General features: G+C 33.4%; 1 pseudogene; it reads right to left on the bottom strand.

The window, feature by feature from the left end:
* Nucleotides 1-7,725: 7,725 nt before the first annotated feature.
* LOC139899842 (G-type lectin S-receptor-like serine/threonine-protein kinase At4g27290) lies at nt 7,726-14,293 on the bottom strand (annotated as a pseudogene).
* Nucleotides 14,294-15,375: the final 1,082 nt, after the last annotated feature.

Genomic DNA, 15,375 nt, shown 5'->3' with positions numbered 1-15,375 from the left:
ACGTTTTTGGGCTCCATAGTATAAAGCTATAGAACTAGTTTGCAACTTCGGTTTCAATTGTTGGGTTGACGATAACAAGTAGCAGGGAAATAGAAGGGTCCGATTTTGGACTGCAAGTTGTACATGGATGGTAGTAAATCAAAGATGATCAATTAATGTGATGGTTATGGTGGTTGATCGAGATCATCACTGGAATAGTAGCAGTTGCATAAAAGGAATTTGTGTTTTGGTTTGGTGAAGAAGATGAGTGGTTCGAAAGGTGGTGGTATTTGGTTGTAAAAATATGAGTGAGAGAGACATAGATGATGGCGACGATTTGTTATTGGTGGTGATTAATGAGGTGAATCACGATGGTGACGGAGTATGTAAGCATATTGATACATAGATATATGTATGTATAGTTAATATATATGTAGATAAGTGATGCGGGTGTGTTTGTGATTCGAACAAGATAGCAGAAGTTTGTATTCATGGTTTGGATGATGAGTTCACAAAGTAAACAAGAAATTGAGAGAGTGAGATTATGTTTTCAGGTGATCGTTAGATATGGGATATATATCTCATTTATAAACATATATATGTTAAACATATTGATAAAGTAATCACATGAGAAGAAACAAGAAAACTAATATATAATATAAAAATGAAATTTTCAATTATGCGTATGATTAATCCGAAAGGAAACAGTTGATGAAGATGATTTAGGTGAAAATGTTAATTAATCATACAGTCCATGATATGAATATATAATAGATGAAAGTTAAGAATATTGAAAAGTAACTTCCCACTTACAATTTAAAAGTAGTAACTCATCAATACCCTGTGAAGTTTATTTGTGTGTATATGTCAATAATGGTTGATTTAATTGTGATGTACAGAGAAACGAAAAGTTGAAGGGATGTTGTCCTTCCCTTTTGAATGATTTTATTGGGATTTTACTCTCTCCACTCTTAAGTTCCCGATGTAAGTCGTAAAAAAAAATACAAGTAACTTTCCACATGCTTGAATAGAAGCAGCCTTAAATTTGTAGTATTCTGTCGCCATTATTTAATAGGGTTATTATTTCGTCTAATATTTGTTTTTATTTCTTAGTAATATGTATGGAGTGTTATAATTTAATCAACAAGTATTTGCATTCTTAACAAACCTATAATCCTTGAAATCAATTTAAAGTCCAACTTTTATTTTAAACCTTCATCTATATGTATTAGATCTATATGAACATTAACGAGATGCCAACCGAGTGTTACTGACGTTTACTAGTTAGGCCCTAAATCATTCATTTTCTATATACTATATATGTATATATATATATATATATATACATATATATATATATATATATACACACATTTTAAATAACAAATTTTATTACATAAATGAATATACTAATTATATATTTTTAAAAAAATAAATTTAATATAACCTTATATTTACAAGTAATATTCATATATATATATATATATATATATATATATATATATATATATATATATATATATATATATATATATAATTTCATTACTTAGTATATTATTTTAGAAAATTCGTGATGACAATTAAATCGTATATTATTTTAAATTATTATTATTATTTTTTATTTATTTATTATTTATATAGATTTAAAAATATACACATTTTTATTTACAAGTAATTGTTCGCGAATCATCGGAAATAGTCGAAGGTCAAATGAATATATGAAACAGTTCAAACTTTTTGAGACTCAACCTTACAGACTTTTCTTATTGTGTCAAAAATATTAAATCGTATCGAGAGTTTGGTTTAAAATTAGTCGAATTTTTCCAGGTCGTCACATCATGGATAGGCAGTGACCTTGTATTTACTACACTAGTCCTAAACGCCCCTGTCATAAGACATGTCACAAGGTAATGTGCTAGGCTTGAAGATTTTGAATAGACAGCAACGTCCCTTACCCCCGACATCCGTGCAGTCTGACTACAAGCATACACATTCAGACGGCTCATCCAATTGAGTGACTCGGTTGGGTGACGTATTAACATTCCGAAATGGTCTAAACTTTCTTAAGTATAATAGAATACATGATTTTCCATATCTGAGAGACGTGATGGGTCGCAATGCTTTCGTTAATGATTGGTTTAGAAGATAGTTAGGCCCTTAAAAGAGTTTAACCATAAAGAACACCATGGCCAAGTCAAGCTGACTTCCAGGAAACGTTCGGTTATTCTAACGGTCCAATCCTTTATTTGTTCGAACAAACAGTTCCTTAATTAACTAAGAATACCTCAAACGGGGTGCAATGCTCGAGACCGCGTTATGGTGAAGTGTACTAGTCAACACTAACCATGTTCCATGGCCTTACTTAGCAGAGGTACAGCTTATAACAACCGTTGTGCTTCAGCGTGCACGTACGAAGTTTATATGCTTGGTGACTACACTAGCATGGTCTAGGACCGATAATGTACTAGGGGTCTAGTCAGATGTTTCACTACAAAAGAGTCCTTAATCGGAATCCAAGGCTCGGTGGACTTACTACAACTGGTGTGCCTCAGTCAAACTCACGTTGTATCCGATAGACTTCTCTTACCAAGGGGTGACACAGATAGTGTACTCTGAATCAGGGTTCATGACTTCCCAATAACAGAGCCAATAACTACGTTCTATTAGTTGGAAAAGTGGTTGAGTTCAAAGCATAATCGGAAAGCATTTTGACAACATACACAAGCCATAATATAATTTCGGCATTATAACTGATTACGTCATAACATACACTAAAGATAACTACTCGCTAATCATGACAACAATATCACAAAGCATAATAATGGAAGACATTATAAAAAGATAAGGGATAGAATTACCAGTAGATTAAATGAGTTCTGAATACAAAAGTGACAACTTCAAGACTCCAGACCGCTCCTAATACAATCTTCGGCGTTCTTCTCCGGGTACTAGGTTTCCCGTACGGAGTCGAAGACCTTGAAAGTATGACTAAACATGTACAAGAGAGAGAAAGAAGTGAATTGAAGTGTGTGTTGAAAATGAATGACAAGTACGTGTGTTGAAAATGACTGACAAGTGCCCTTTAAATAAGCTTGATTTTTGCCTGCAAACGGCTGACAGGCCGTTTGGCTAGCCCGTTTGCTGAGGCAGCCCGTTTGCTGAGGCCGTTTGATTTGGCCATTTAGCAGGCCGTTTTTCACATTGGCAGGCCGTTTTTCACATTGGTAGGCCGTTTGGCAAGACATTTGGCAAGCCGTTTGGCCTTCTGATTCCCTGGATCGTAACTTGATTTCTTGTCTTTCACCGTTTTCGCTCTAGAATCTTCGTTTTAGCTCCGATTCTCTTGATTCTTTTTGCATCGTCTTCGTAATAACTTGTTCTTCAATTCTAACCGACGAAGTGGGTATTTTGCCAATAAATTTCGAATCTTTCTTGTTTTTGGGCCTTAATACTGGGGTAAAAACGTGACTTTTTAGCCGATATTAAATATCCCACACTTAAACTTTGCTTGTCCTCAAGCAAACTGTAGTGACCCGAACTTTTCCATGTTTATATATATATATATATATATATATATATTAAATGAAATTTTTATTTACATGATTAAGTGTTTCCAACATGTTAAGCAATCAAACTTGTTAAGACTTGATTAATTGAAATAGGTTTCATATAGACAATTGACCACCCAAGTTGACCGGTGATTCACGAACATTAAAACTTGTAAAAACTATATGATAACATATATATGGTTATATATATAGTTAACATGATATTATGATAAGTAAACATATCATTAAGTATATTAACAATGAACTTCATTTGTAAAAACAAGACTACTAACTTAATGATTTTGAAACGAGACATATATGTAACGATTATCGTTGTAACGACATTTAATATATATATATATATATATATATATATATATATATATATATATATATATATATATATATATATATATATATATATATATCATATTAAGAGATATTCGTACATCATAATATCATGATAATATAATAATTTAAAATCTCATTTGATATTATAAACATTGGGTTAACAACATTTAACAAGATCGTTAACCTAAAGGTTTCAAAACAACACTTACATGTAATGACTAACGATGACTTAACGACTCAGTTAAAATGTATATACATGTAGTGTTTTAATATGTATTCATACACTTTTGAAAGACTTCAAGACACTTATCAAAATACTTCTACTTAACAAAAATGCTTACAATTACATCCTCCTTTAGTTTCATCAACAATTCTACTCGTATGCACCCGTATTCATACTCGTACAATACACAGCTTTTAGATGTATGTACTATTGGTATATACACTCCAATGATCAGCTCTTAGCAGCCCATGTGAGTCACCTAACACATGTGGGAACCATCATTTGGCAACTAGCATGAAATATCTCATAAAATTACAAAAATATGAGTAATCATTCATGACTTATTTACATGAAAACAAAATTACATATCCTTTATATCTAATCCATACACCAACGACCAAAAACACCTACAAACACTTTCATTCTTATTTTCTTCATCTAATTGATCTCTCTCAAGTTCTATCTTCAAGTTCTAAGTGTTCTTCATAAATTCTACAAGATCTAGTTTCATAAAATCAAGAATACTTCCAAGTTTGCTAGCTTACTTCCATTCTTGTAGAGTAATCATCCAACCTCAAGAAATCTTTCTTATTTACAGTAAGATATCTTTCTAATATAAGAACTTTCAAGCCATCAAAGATCCTTTGAAGCTAGATCCATTTATCTCTTTTCCAGTAGGTTTATCCACAAAACTTGAGGTTCGTGAATCGACCAGTGGCCAAGTCTTACTTCCCGACGAAGTAAAAATCTGTGAAAGTGAGTTATAGTCCCACTTTTAAAATCTAATATTTTTGGGATGAGAATACATGCAGGTTTTATAAATGATTTACAAAATAGACACAAGTACGTGAAACTACATTCTATGGTTGAATTATCGAAATCGAATATGCCCCTTTTTATTAAGTCTGGTAATCTAAGAATTAGAGAACATACACCCTAATTGACGCGAATCCTAAAGATAGATCTATTGGGCCTAATAAACCCCATCCAAAGTACCAGATGCTTTAGTACTTCGAAATTTATATCATATCCGAAGGGTGTCCCGGAATGATGGGGATATTCTTATATATGCATCTTGTTAATGTCGGTTACCAGGTGTTCACCATATGAATGATTTTTATCTCTGTGTATGAGATGTATATTGAAATATGAAATCTTGTGGTCTATTGTTACGATTTGATATATATAGGTTAAACCTATAACTCACCAACATTTTTGTTGACGTTTTAAGCATGTTTATTCTCAGGTGATTATTAAGAGCTTCCGCTGTCGCATACTTAAATAAGGACAAGATTTGGAGTCCATGCTTGTATGATATTGTGTAAAAACTGCATTCAAGAAACTTATTTCGTTGTAACATATTTGTATTGTAAACCATTATGTAATAGTCGTGTGTAAACAGGATATTTTAGATTATCATTATTTGATAATCTACGTAAAGCTTTTTAAACCTTTATTGATGAAATAAAGGTTATGGTTTGTTTTAAAATGGATGCAGTCTTTGAAAAACGTCTCATATAGAGGTCAAAACCTCGCAACGAAATCAATTAATATGGAACATTTTTAATCAATAAGAACGGGACATTTCACAAACTTCTCGTTTTTACTTCAAGAAATCTTTTCGGAGTTTCTTTTCTAATAGCCTAAGCGGTTTGTTTTTTATTATAAGAGCGAAAGACAAGGTGAGTCATCTATGTTAGGGTTGAAACTATCTCTGCAAGCATGTAAGGGGCAAAACCTACATCAAGTTCACAATCTCCCAATCGCATACAACTCTTACTCTCTCAATGAAAGCACCACCTCATACGATCATTCGATCACACCGCAACGCCGCCACCGCAAGTCCGCAACGCACACGGCAGTTATCGCCGGATCTTCTCCACGATCGTCTTCACGATTGTAACTATAGGGTTTTTACCTACGGGTCTTGTAGGGTTTTTTCTCCCTTTGCCGTCGATAGGGTCCGACTATCGACCGGCGGGCAATTCGTTGGCCACCCTCCCGAGATCATCATCTCGGGTACGGGTTATTCACGGTAACCGGACCGGAGATCAACGACGTTGACACCTAAAAAAAACCCTTTCGCATTGCTGTTCGTGTGTAGGTTTTCCCTTGGAAAAAATATGCATGAACACCGGCCGAGTACATATGGGGCGATTTGGATTAATAGATGTAAGGTAATGATTAACGGGATGTTCACGTGTTGGGTCAGTTTGGTGGATGGTTTTAAGTTTATGGTGACTCAATAGCTTGTGGAAATAAAGGTTTGTGAGTCACATCGAATATATATATGGGTTTTATAGCTACTTTGAAGGTTGAAGAATGAAGTTTACTCATGCTAGAGTTTTGTCTTGTTTTGACTATTATATATTATGAATGCTTGATTGTTTTTATAAATTGTCATCATGGCTTTGTATTTTGCTGAATTTTTAGTAGGTGGACAAGTTCAATGTAAGTCCATCGCGGTTAACGTTGTAATCTTCAATTTTTTACATTTTCGTGAAAAATTGTTATTTAATTTAATTCTATTTTTTGACCAAAAAAAAAAAAAAAAAAAATGAAAAAAAACTACTTGGTAATAAATGTATGCGTAGTTTAATCATTAGACGAGCTTGGTGAGTTTTAACTCGATCAAAATTGAGTTTTTACGGTCATGGTCAACTAGTAGTAGTCTATAATTTACACCCTTTAACTTTCCTTTTTTTTTTTTTTTTGAAAGTCAAGCTTGCATTAGCGTATCATTTATTTCAACGACACTCATCATTTGCACACACGCGCGCTTTCGGGCAGGAAACCTGAACCACACTCTGAAGATCCGACCCTTAAACCATTCCGAGGGGCAGGCGGGCCGGACCTTAGTCCTGGAGCTGGTCGGTAAAACCTTTCCTTTGGGCCACCTTCAAGGAATATATTTCAATTCCTAGAGCGGGTGACGAGGTTCGAACCCGAGACCTCTAGCCCTACGAGTACACAAGTGTAACCGCGGTACCGCCGGACCGAAGATCCGTTGGTACACCCTTTAACTTTTTGCAATCAATTTTTTTTTTTTGCTCAGGAGTCATCCCCCCGTATGATATTGCCACAGGCACATGGTACTCAAAATCGCAAACTGATGATTAAGGGTCGGTGTTTGTCCTTGATATTTAGCCTTGGGTGAGGGAAAAAGCAAAATTCCAACTGGCAAATCAAACCAAAGTCGTGCATTTGTTACCGGTGACCTGCACTTTGATCCTGATCGTCCTCACTGATTAAGCCGGTAACATGGCAGGATCTGTTCGAGGTAATTAGTTAATCTCCAAATTTTCACGCTTTTATCTCATGTATGTTTCCAAATCTCAATTGGCTTCTACACGTTGCCCACCAACTGTTTGTTAAAAGTTACCAAAGAATATATGTAGTCTGTTCCTGTAATCTTTTTTTTTCTCATTTTAATATTATTTCTCTCACTTATTATAATGTGACTTAATAAAGATTATAACTCTGTTTGACTAAGTAGCTTACTTCAGTCTAGTAGTTATTTATCTGAATCAACAGATACAAGATTACAATGAATTAGGGGTACGCTTAATATAAAATACAAAACAATCTTAAAAGCACTTTGTGTGTAGACAGACACTAGTTACTGTATGTAAATCACGTACTTAGTTGTGGTCCTATTAGACCTTTATGTAATTATCGGGCATCTAATTGTGTGAGTGTGACTTCATTGATCGAATTTGGAACTTGTGGCATGATTAAGGTAGACTCATGTTCAGACGTACTCACTTCTGTAAAAAAACCAGGCTGTTTTGGCAGAGGTAGTGCACCATCACCACTCAACATGTGAACCACAGACGACATATTTGGCCTGTCATCTGCATGTTGTTGTACACATGATAAACCAACATGGATTGATTAAGCACTTCAGAAACAGTCCATGAGCCCCCTAGAGTGTCATCAACCAGTTCAAGGTGCCTACCTTCTTTGTAAAGTCTCCATACCTAAACCAAAAAAGTTTGTTAATTCAGGTTATATGTAACCAAATTACTGAATATGAAACTGTATGTTTTCACTTTAACTTACATGCCCAAGAAGGTTGTCATGGTGATCTTGATGTGAAAATCCTCTGTTTTTCTTCCCACTGATAATCTCTAGCACCAAAACTCCAAAGCTAAATACATCTGATTTAACTGAGAAAAGACCATTTGCTGCATACTCGGGAGAGATATAACCACTGCATCACATTTGCATCTTTAAAATGATAAACAAGACATCATAAGCTATAATTAATAATGCAGGTAATAGATGCTTACAGTGTCCCAACTACTTTGTTTGTATTGGCTTCATTCTCAGATTCTTTGAACATTCTAGCCAAGCCAAAGTCTGAAATTTTTGGATTCATGTTAGAATCAAGCAAAATGTTGCTTGCTTTCAGATCTCTGTGGATTATTTTAAGTCTAGAATCTTGATGGAGATAAAGAAGTCCTCTAGCAGTCCCATTGATAATGTGATATGGTTGAGTCCAATCAAGTAACAAAGAGTTATGTTCATCTGCCGCAAATTCAAATTCTTTGTTAGTTTGTATTACAAGTTTCAAGTAGTTAATCAAGTTTGTGCTCAGCCCCTAACCAAATAATAGAAAGTCCAAGCTCTTGTTCGGCATGTACTCATAAATCAACATCATTTCATCTCCTTGAATGCAATATCCCAAAAGCTTCACTAGATTTCGGTGTTGAAGCTTGGCTATACATGAGACTTCATTTTGAAATTCAACTAGTCCTTGCTTTGATGTCTTTGATAGCCGCTTCACAGCGATCTCTCCTCCTTCGTCAAGCACACCCTAAAGATCATCATATACTCAATTGGTAACATACACTTATTGACTCAGACTAGTTTTTTTATTTATTTCTTTTATATATATGAATACGAAGACATAGATAGCGAATATCGTTGCAAAAGAATATCTTTAAGTACATAAATTAGTGTTTGTTCCTTTGATACAGTAGTTTATGGAGAATAAGTTACCTTGTAAACTGCACCAAAACCTCCTTGCCCCAGCTTATTCTTGATTGCAAAATTGTCGGTTGCCTTTACTATTTGATTTAAGCTATACACTGGAAGTTCCAAATCTTGCTTCTGGTTCTTGCTTACTAAACCAAAGATTAAAATAAAAGGAGTAGATAAAATAAGAATCGTACAGAAACAAGAAGTTAAACATGTTTCCTTGTTTATATAGTGAAAGCTTGGAACTTGCAAGAATTTACTTACACACGCCATTAAGAAGATGTGGTATCTTTTTTATTCTCCAAGCGTATAATATCAGTGCAAAGCCGAGCAGAACCACTGGAAGTACTATTGATATGGTCACTTTAAGATTTGATTTCTTCTTGTTCTTCATGTCTCCTTTTAATCAGTTTAAAATGTTAGCGGTGGTAGTTTGTGGTTTATATACTTCAAACTTTAGGAATGATTGTTTTATTAGCATTATAAAAACTAGTGATATTGGTATAACGGGGATGCTAACAATAACATGTTGCATATAGAAAACCTTATATGCACCCACATAAATGGGTATATAGGTGTCAAACCGGAGTTTAGTACTCACTCTATGATGAACACAAATCAACCATTTCCATGTTAATTAAGACTCAAAGTTCGAGTTTTAAAAAACAAGATACTTGAGAAAACTTAAATAACAGAAACTGATTGAGCAGAATAAATGAACATGTTTGTTCTTTCTTAGGTTCTTATTACAGATTTCAGATATACATAGTAGCAATATAGGAAACAAATCTTAACATTATCTCATTATTTGCAGCACTAAGAAACATGGATTTGGACAAAATCAAGAGTCCAATTGAATTCCTAAAAACACAAGCGGACCAAACATTGAAGCAATTTGACCCGGTATTACTCAAGCTATCATTACATTCTAGCATTTTTAATGTTTAGATATTTGACCAAAGAGCTTATACTCTATGGTATGTAAGGAATTCATAAACCAAGAGGTTTATGATTCAAGCCTTATGTGAGGCAGTATGTATATGTGTGGTTTGTATATACTATATGGGATAGATTGTATGATTACCTTTCTGAAAAAATAAAAAATGAATGTTTAGATTTCCGACAATGCTATATCTTTGAGGGAAACTATGATCTTATAGTATAAGTATACTAAAACCTAACTGTACCACGATCCCTTCATAACTTATTCTCTATTTCCCGGCCAGTATTAAGTAAAGGTCCGACTATGGAAAAAAAATTTCTTTTGCAAAAAAAAACCCAAATATGTATTGAGATTTTTTTATGTTATTTGTTATATTGGCATGCTATTAGACATATATAATATAGATTAGGTTATATATATATATATATATATATATATATATATATATATATATATATATATATATATATATATATAGTGGTAGGATCAAGAGGGAAGTAACCAATCGGGGGGAAGCGGGGGGAAGCAATTTTTTTTTTTTTTTTTTTTTCCGTTTTTTGAAAAAACTTTGTTCACGAACATTATAGATTGGATGAAAATAAGAACATTTAGAAAAGACACTTCGTGATGAATGTTATTATTTTGGCGGAAAAACGCTCGAAGAAGTAATATATAACAATTATCGTGTTTTTCGAGCGTATGTTGAGGTTTTAGACATTATGGTTTAGATATTAGGGTTTAGATATTAGGGTTTATAGGGTTTAGATATTAGGGTTTAGAAATTTAGGGTTTAGGGTTTAGATTTAGGGTTTAGATTTAGGATTTAGATTGAGTTTTTAACACGAACGGTTTAGAGTTTAGGGTTTAGGGTTTAGGGTTTGGTGTTTTGGGTTTATGGAATAAACCCAAAACACCAAACCCTAAACTCTAAATCGGGCTAAATTTTACTTCACAAAACATGAAGAAAAAAAACGTTAACATTCTTCACGAACAATATTATCTTGAATATTATTTTTGTCGATCGTTTTCCCACCAAAATAATAACATTCATTACGAAGTGTCTTTTCTAAATGTTCTTATTTTCATCCAATCTATAATGTTCGTGAAAAAAGTTTTTTTCAAAAAACGGAAAAAAAAAAAAATTGCTTCCCCCCGATTGGTTACTTCCCCATTGATCCTGCCCCTATATATATATATATATATATATATATATATATATATATATATATATATATATATATATAGGGTCATCATCAAGAGGGAAGCACTTTTTTGGGGGGAAGTAATTTTTTTTCATATTTTTCGAATTTTTTTTTTTTTCAAACATCAAATTTAGGTGAAAATATGAACATTTAAATAATGACACTTTGTGACGAATGTTATTATTTAGGCGGGAAAAAGATTGAAGAAATAATTGATAACATTCATCATGAGTAATGTTACTCCTAATAATATTTTTGAAGCGTTGTTTTCTTTCATTTTATATGAAGTTTTTTTCCAAAATTTAGCCCGATTTAAAATTTAGGGTTTAAGGTTTAGGGTTAGGGTTTAGGGTTTAGTGTTTTGGGTTTAGTCCCTAAACCAAAAACTTTAAACTCTAAACCGTTCGTGTTAAAGATTCAATCTGAACCCTAATTTCTAAACCCTAAACCCTAATTTCTAAACTCAAAACCCTAATTTTTAAACCCTAATTTTTAACCCCTAGTTAATAAACCCTAATTTCTAACCCCTTAAGAAAAACACAGAAGCAAAACATTCATCGCATTGAATGTTATCATTTATTTCTTCGAGCATTTTCCCTCCAAAATAATAACATTTATCACAAAGTGTCTTTTTTAAATATTCATATTTTCATGTGATATTAATGCTTGAAAAAAAATTTCAAAAAAAAAAAAAACGAAAAAAATTACTTCCCCCATTTCCCTCCCAAAAAAGTGCTTCCCTCTTGATTAAAACACTATATATATATATATATATATATATATATATATATATATATATATATATATATATATATATATATATATATATATATATATATATATATAGCGGTAAGATCAAGAGAGGGAAGTAACCAATCGGGGGGAAGCAAAATCTTTTTTTTTTTTTTTTTTTCGTTTTTTGAAAAAGCTTTGTTCACGAACATTATAGATTGGATGAAAATATGAACATTTAATAAAGACACTTTGTGATAAATGTTTTTATTTTGGCGGAAAAACGCTCGAAGAAGTAATATATAACAATTATCGTGTTTTTCGAGCGTATGTTGAGGTTTTAGATATTAGGGTTTATACGGTTTAGATATTAGGGTTTAGGATTTAGATTTAGGGTTTTGATTTAGAATTTAGATTGAGTTTTTAACACGAACGGTTTAGAGTTTAGGGTTTAGGATTTAGGGTTTGGTGTTTTGGGTTTATGGAATAAACCCAAAACACCAAACCCTAAACCCTAAATCCTAAACTCTAAATCGGGCTAAATTTTACTTCACAAAACATGAAGAAAAAAAAAACGTTAACATTCTTCACGAACAATATTATCTCGAATGTTATTTTTGTCGATCGTTTTCCCGCCTAAATAATAACATTCATCACGAAGTGTCTTTTCTAAATGTTCATATTTTCTTGTGATCTTGATGACTGAAAAAAAATTCCAAAAAAAACGAAATTTTTTTTTTTTGCTTCCCCCGCTTCCCCCCGATTGGTTACTTCCCCATTGATCCTATATATATATATATATATATATATATATATATATATATATATATATATATATATATATATATATATATATATATATATATATATATATATATATATATATATGTAGTCGCTATGTAATACGGAGTACATTGTTAACTACAACTACTATACAATACAACCTTCCTGGTTTTATACATGCAATGACTAGCATCATGTTTGAAAGCCCATAAGAAATGGGAAGAAATCACAAATTAATGCACTTACGTATTAAACTTGAACTTGGTTTGACCATTCTTATGTAGATATCTTGGCCTGAACCATCTTCTGGCGTAGCCTGTCTCATATCAGTCAGTTCATTGAACCACAGTAAGCATCCACTTCCACCGTGTCTAATATCAGTGTTTGCATAAGCTGTGCAAGAGACTTTATGATTACACACATTCTTACATTCCTCAAGTGACATGGTAGTATTGAACCATGAATCCCTTGAGTCAGGTAACTTCAGGTTTGTAAACTTCATGAAGCCGCCTTGTAACTCTTTCCCATTTTCATAATTTGTAGATGTTTTATGCTTACACCCATTTGACCAATCAGATGACCGATATTCTTCTGGCAGCTTGGGCTCAAAACCTTGTAAACACATACATGGCGGGATAGAATCCACGTCACAGATTCCGTAAGCACCGCATACCCTGTAACTGTCACACTGATCCCTCAATTGCAACACATATAGCACCCATGTTTTCTCTTTGTTACGCCAAATTAAATGGCTAAACTGGCCTTGGCTATCCAATATCATTCTTGTAAAGTATGAACCGTTTAATACTGTAAATCTGGTGTAAATCTCCTTTTTAGTGAAAACGGATTCAAACTCATAGAAGATATTTGGTCTTACACTACGCAACCCGGTAAATCCCAGACCGTTCCAAGATCCAAACCTTTGTTGGAAACTTGATTCGTGTTTCATATTGTACAACTGTGGATATCCGTTGGTGTCCATCCAAACTGTATAAGAACCTGGTGACGGATCATCATAACTCTTCCACGACGTCAAGTTCATATGTATCCCCGTTACAAGATCCACACCAATTTTCATTCCTGGCAGCCACGTGTGTCCAGGATGATCAAAGCTTTGCCAGATGAGGTTGCCACTCATATAATCTTTGATCACAAGATTACCAGAATCCAAAAGCTGTACGACCGGGGTACTATTATATGTGTACGGTGTTTGCGACGACCAAATCAAGTTATCGCTAGCACTACGAAGCTGCAGAGTTCCCTCGTCGTTTACTTTAAGTGTAGATGTTGGATCCACAAGTGGAACTTCTCGATTAGCGACCCATACGACGGTACCGGTTGATATGTTCTTATACCATATCCCCAAGTACCTTAAACTTGAACTTCCAGGGCTGAAAAACCCGAGTTCAAATATATTACTTGCTGAAATAATGGTGTCACCATCTTTGAGGGTCTGATTCGGAAGTATGATATCTACTGCACTACCAATTCTCAGGATGAGAATTAGAGCACAGCAATAAAACCAAGTCATATTGAGTCGATGCTTCATATACTACTATAAAATATGATCTTCATTTGTCTCCTTAAGCTTAATTAAGGCTATTTTATGTTCTCAAAGTATTCAAGTCTAGCTAGAGTCAACTGTGAGCATTCTTTCTTGCAATGCAATTGATGCAATGCACATATAACTGAACAAGTCTATTCTTGAATTTTTCTAGCTGTCAATGTGGACTAGGATACATTTTTCTCATATTGTACATGATTGCCTAATTGGCGTGTACCCTAGCTCAATTGGTAATGGGTGGGGTATCTTGTTATTAAAATAATGATAGTAATACCTGAAGTCCAGAACGCGTTACAATGGGTTAAGATAACGCATCAGAATTGTAAATCTACCATGAGTCGTGTTCACGGATTCACTAGATGTTAGAAAAACATGTTGAGGGTTCAAAATTCAATAGCCGAACCGTAACTAGAATCGTGTAGTCACTTTCCTAATAAAGTATAATCAAAAAATCCAGATGAGTATAATCAAGGAACCAGTTAAAGTATGATCAAAGATGTTGGTTGCGACAATGGATGATCTCTGTTCTATGTATGCTTGGGTTATATATGTTACGGCCTTTTGTTAACGTTTATCAATGCTCTTACTTCTTAATGATTATATGAACTGAAGAATGTATAAAGGGGTTTGATTGTTGAGGTTAATTAGCGGTTATGATTTAAATAAGTCCAGATAGTTTAGTGTTTGGGTGTTTCAGATTTAAACTTCACTAATACCGTATTTTGGCTTTGTCAGAAGGATGGTCAAAGATGATTGAGGGATATTACGATTAGATAGCATACGAGTAAAAATACTCAACATCTCGATAGTCTGAACAATATTAATATTAATATTGTAATTAATAATAATTTTCATTTTTCTTTCTATGCTTTTTTCTACCAAACGGATGACTGGTTTTCTTTGGTAATTACTTACAATAAACCTTTGTCATTATCAGATAATGACATTCATTGAATTTTATTTATTTTCCTCCCATTTACTTTTCTCTAAATAATTTTCTGTAGTTTTCTATGAGACTATATGTAATTGTGTGTTTGGGAGTACTTTTAAGACGAAGATGTTCAACG

The sequence above is a fragment of the Rutidosis leptorrhynchoides genome, chromosome 3, assembly GCF_046630445.1.
Source record: "Rutidosis leptorrhynchoides isolate AG116_Rl617_1_P2 chromosome 3, CSIRO_AGI_Rlap_v1, whole genome shotgun sequence".
NCBI lineage: Eukaryota > Viridiplantae > Streptophyta > Magnoliopsida > Asterales > Asteraceae > Rutidosis > Rutidosis leptorrhynchoides.
The sequence above is the reverse complement of the archived record's forward strand: the minus strand, read 5'-3'. Positions and strand labels throughout refer to the sequence as shown.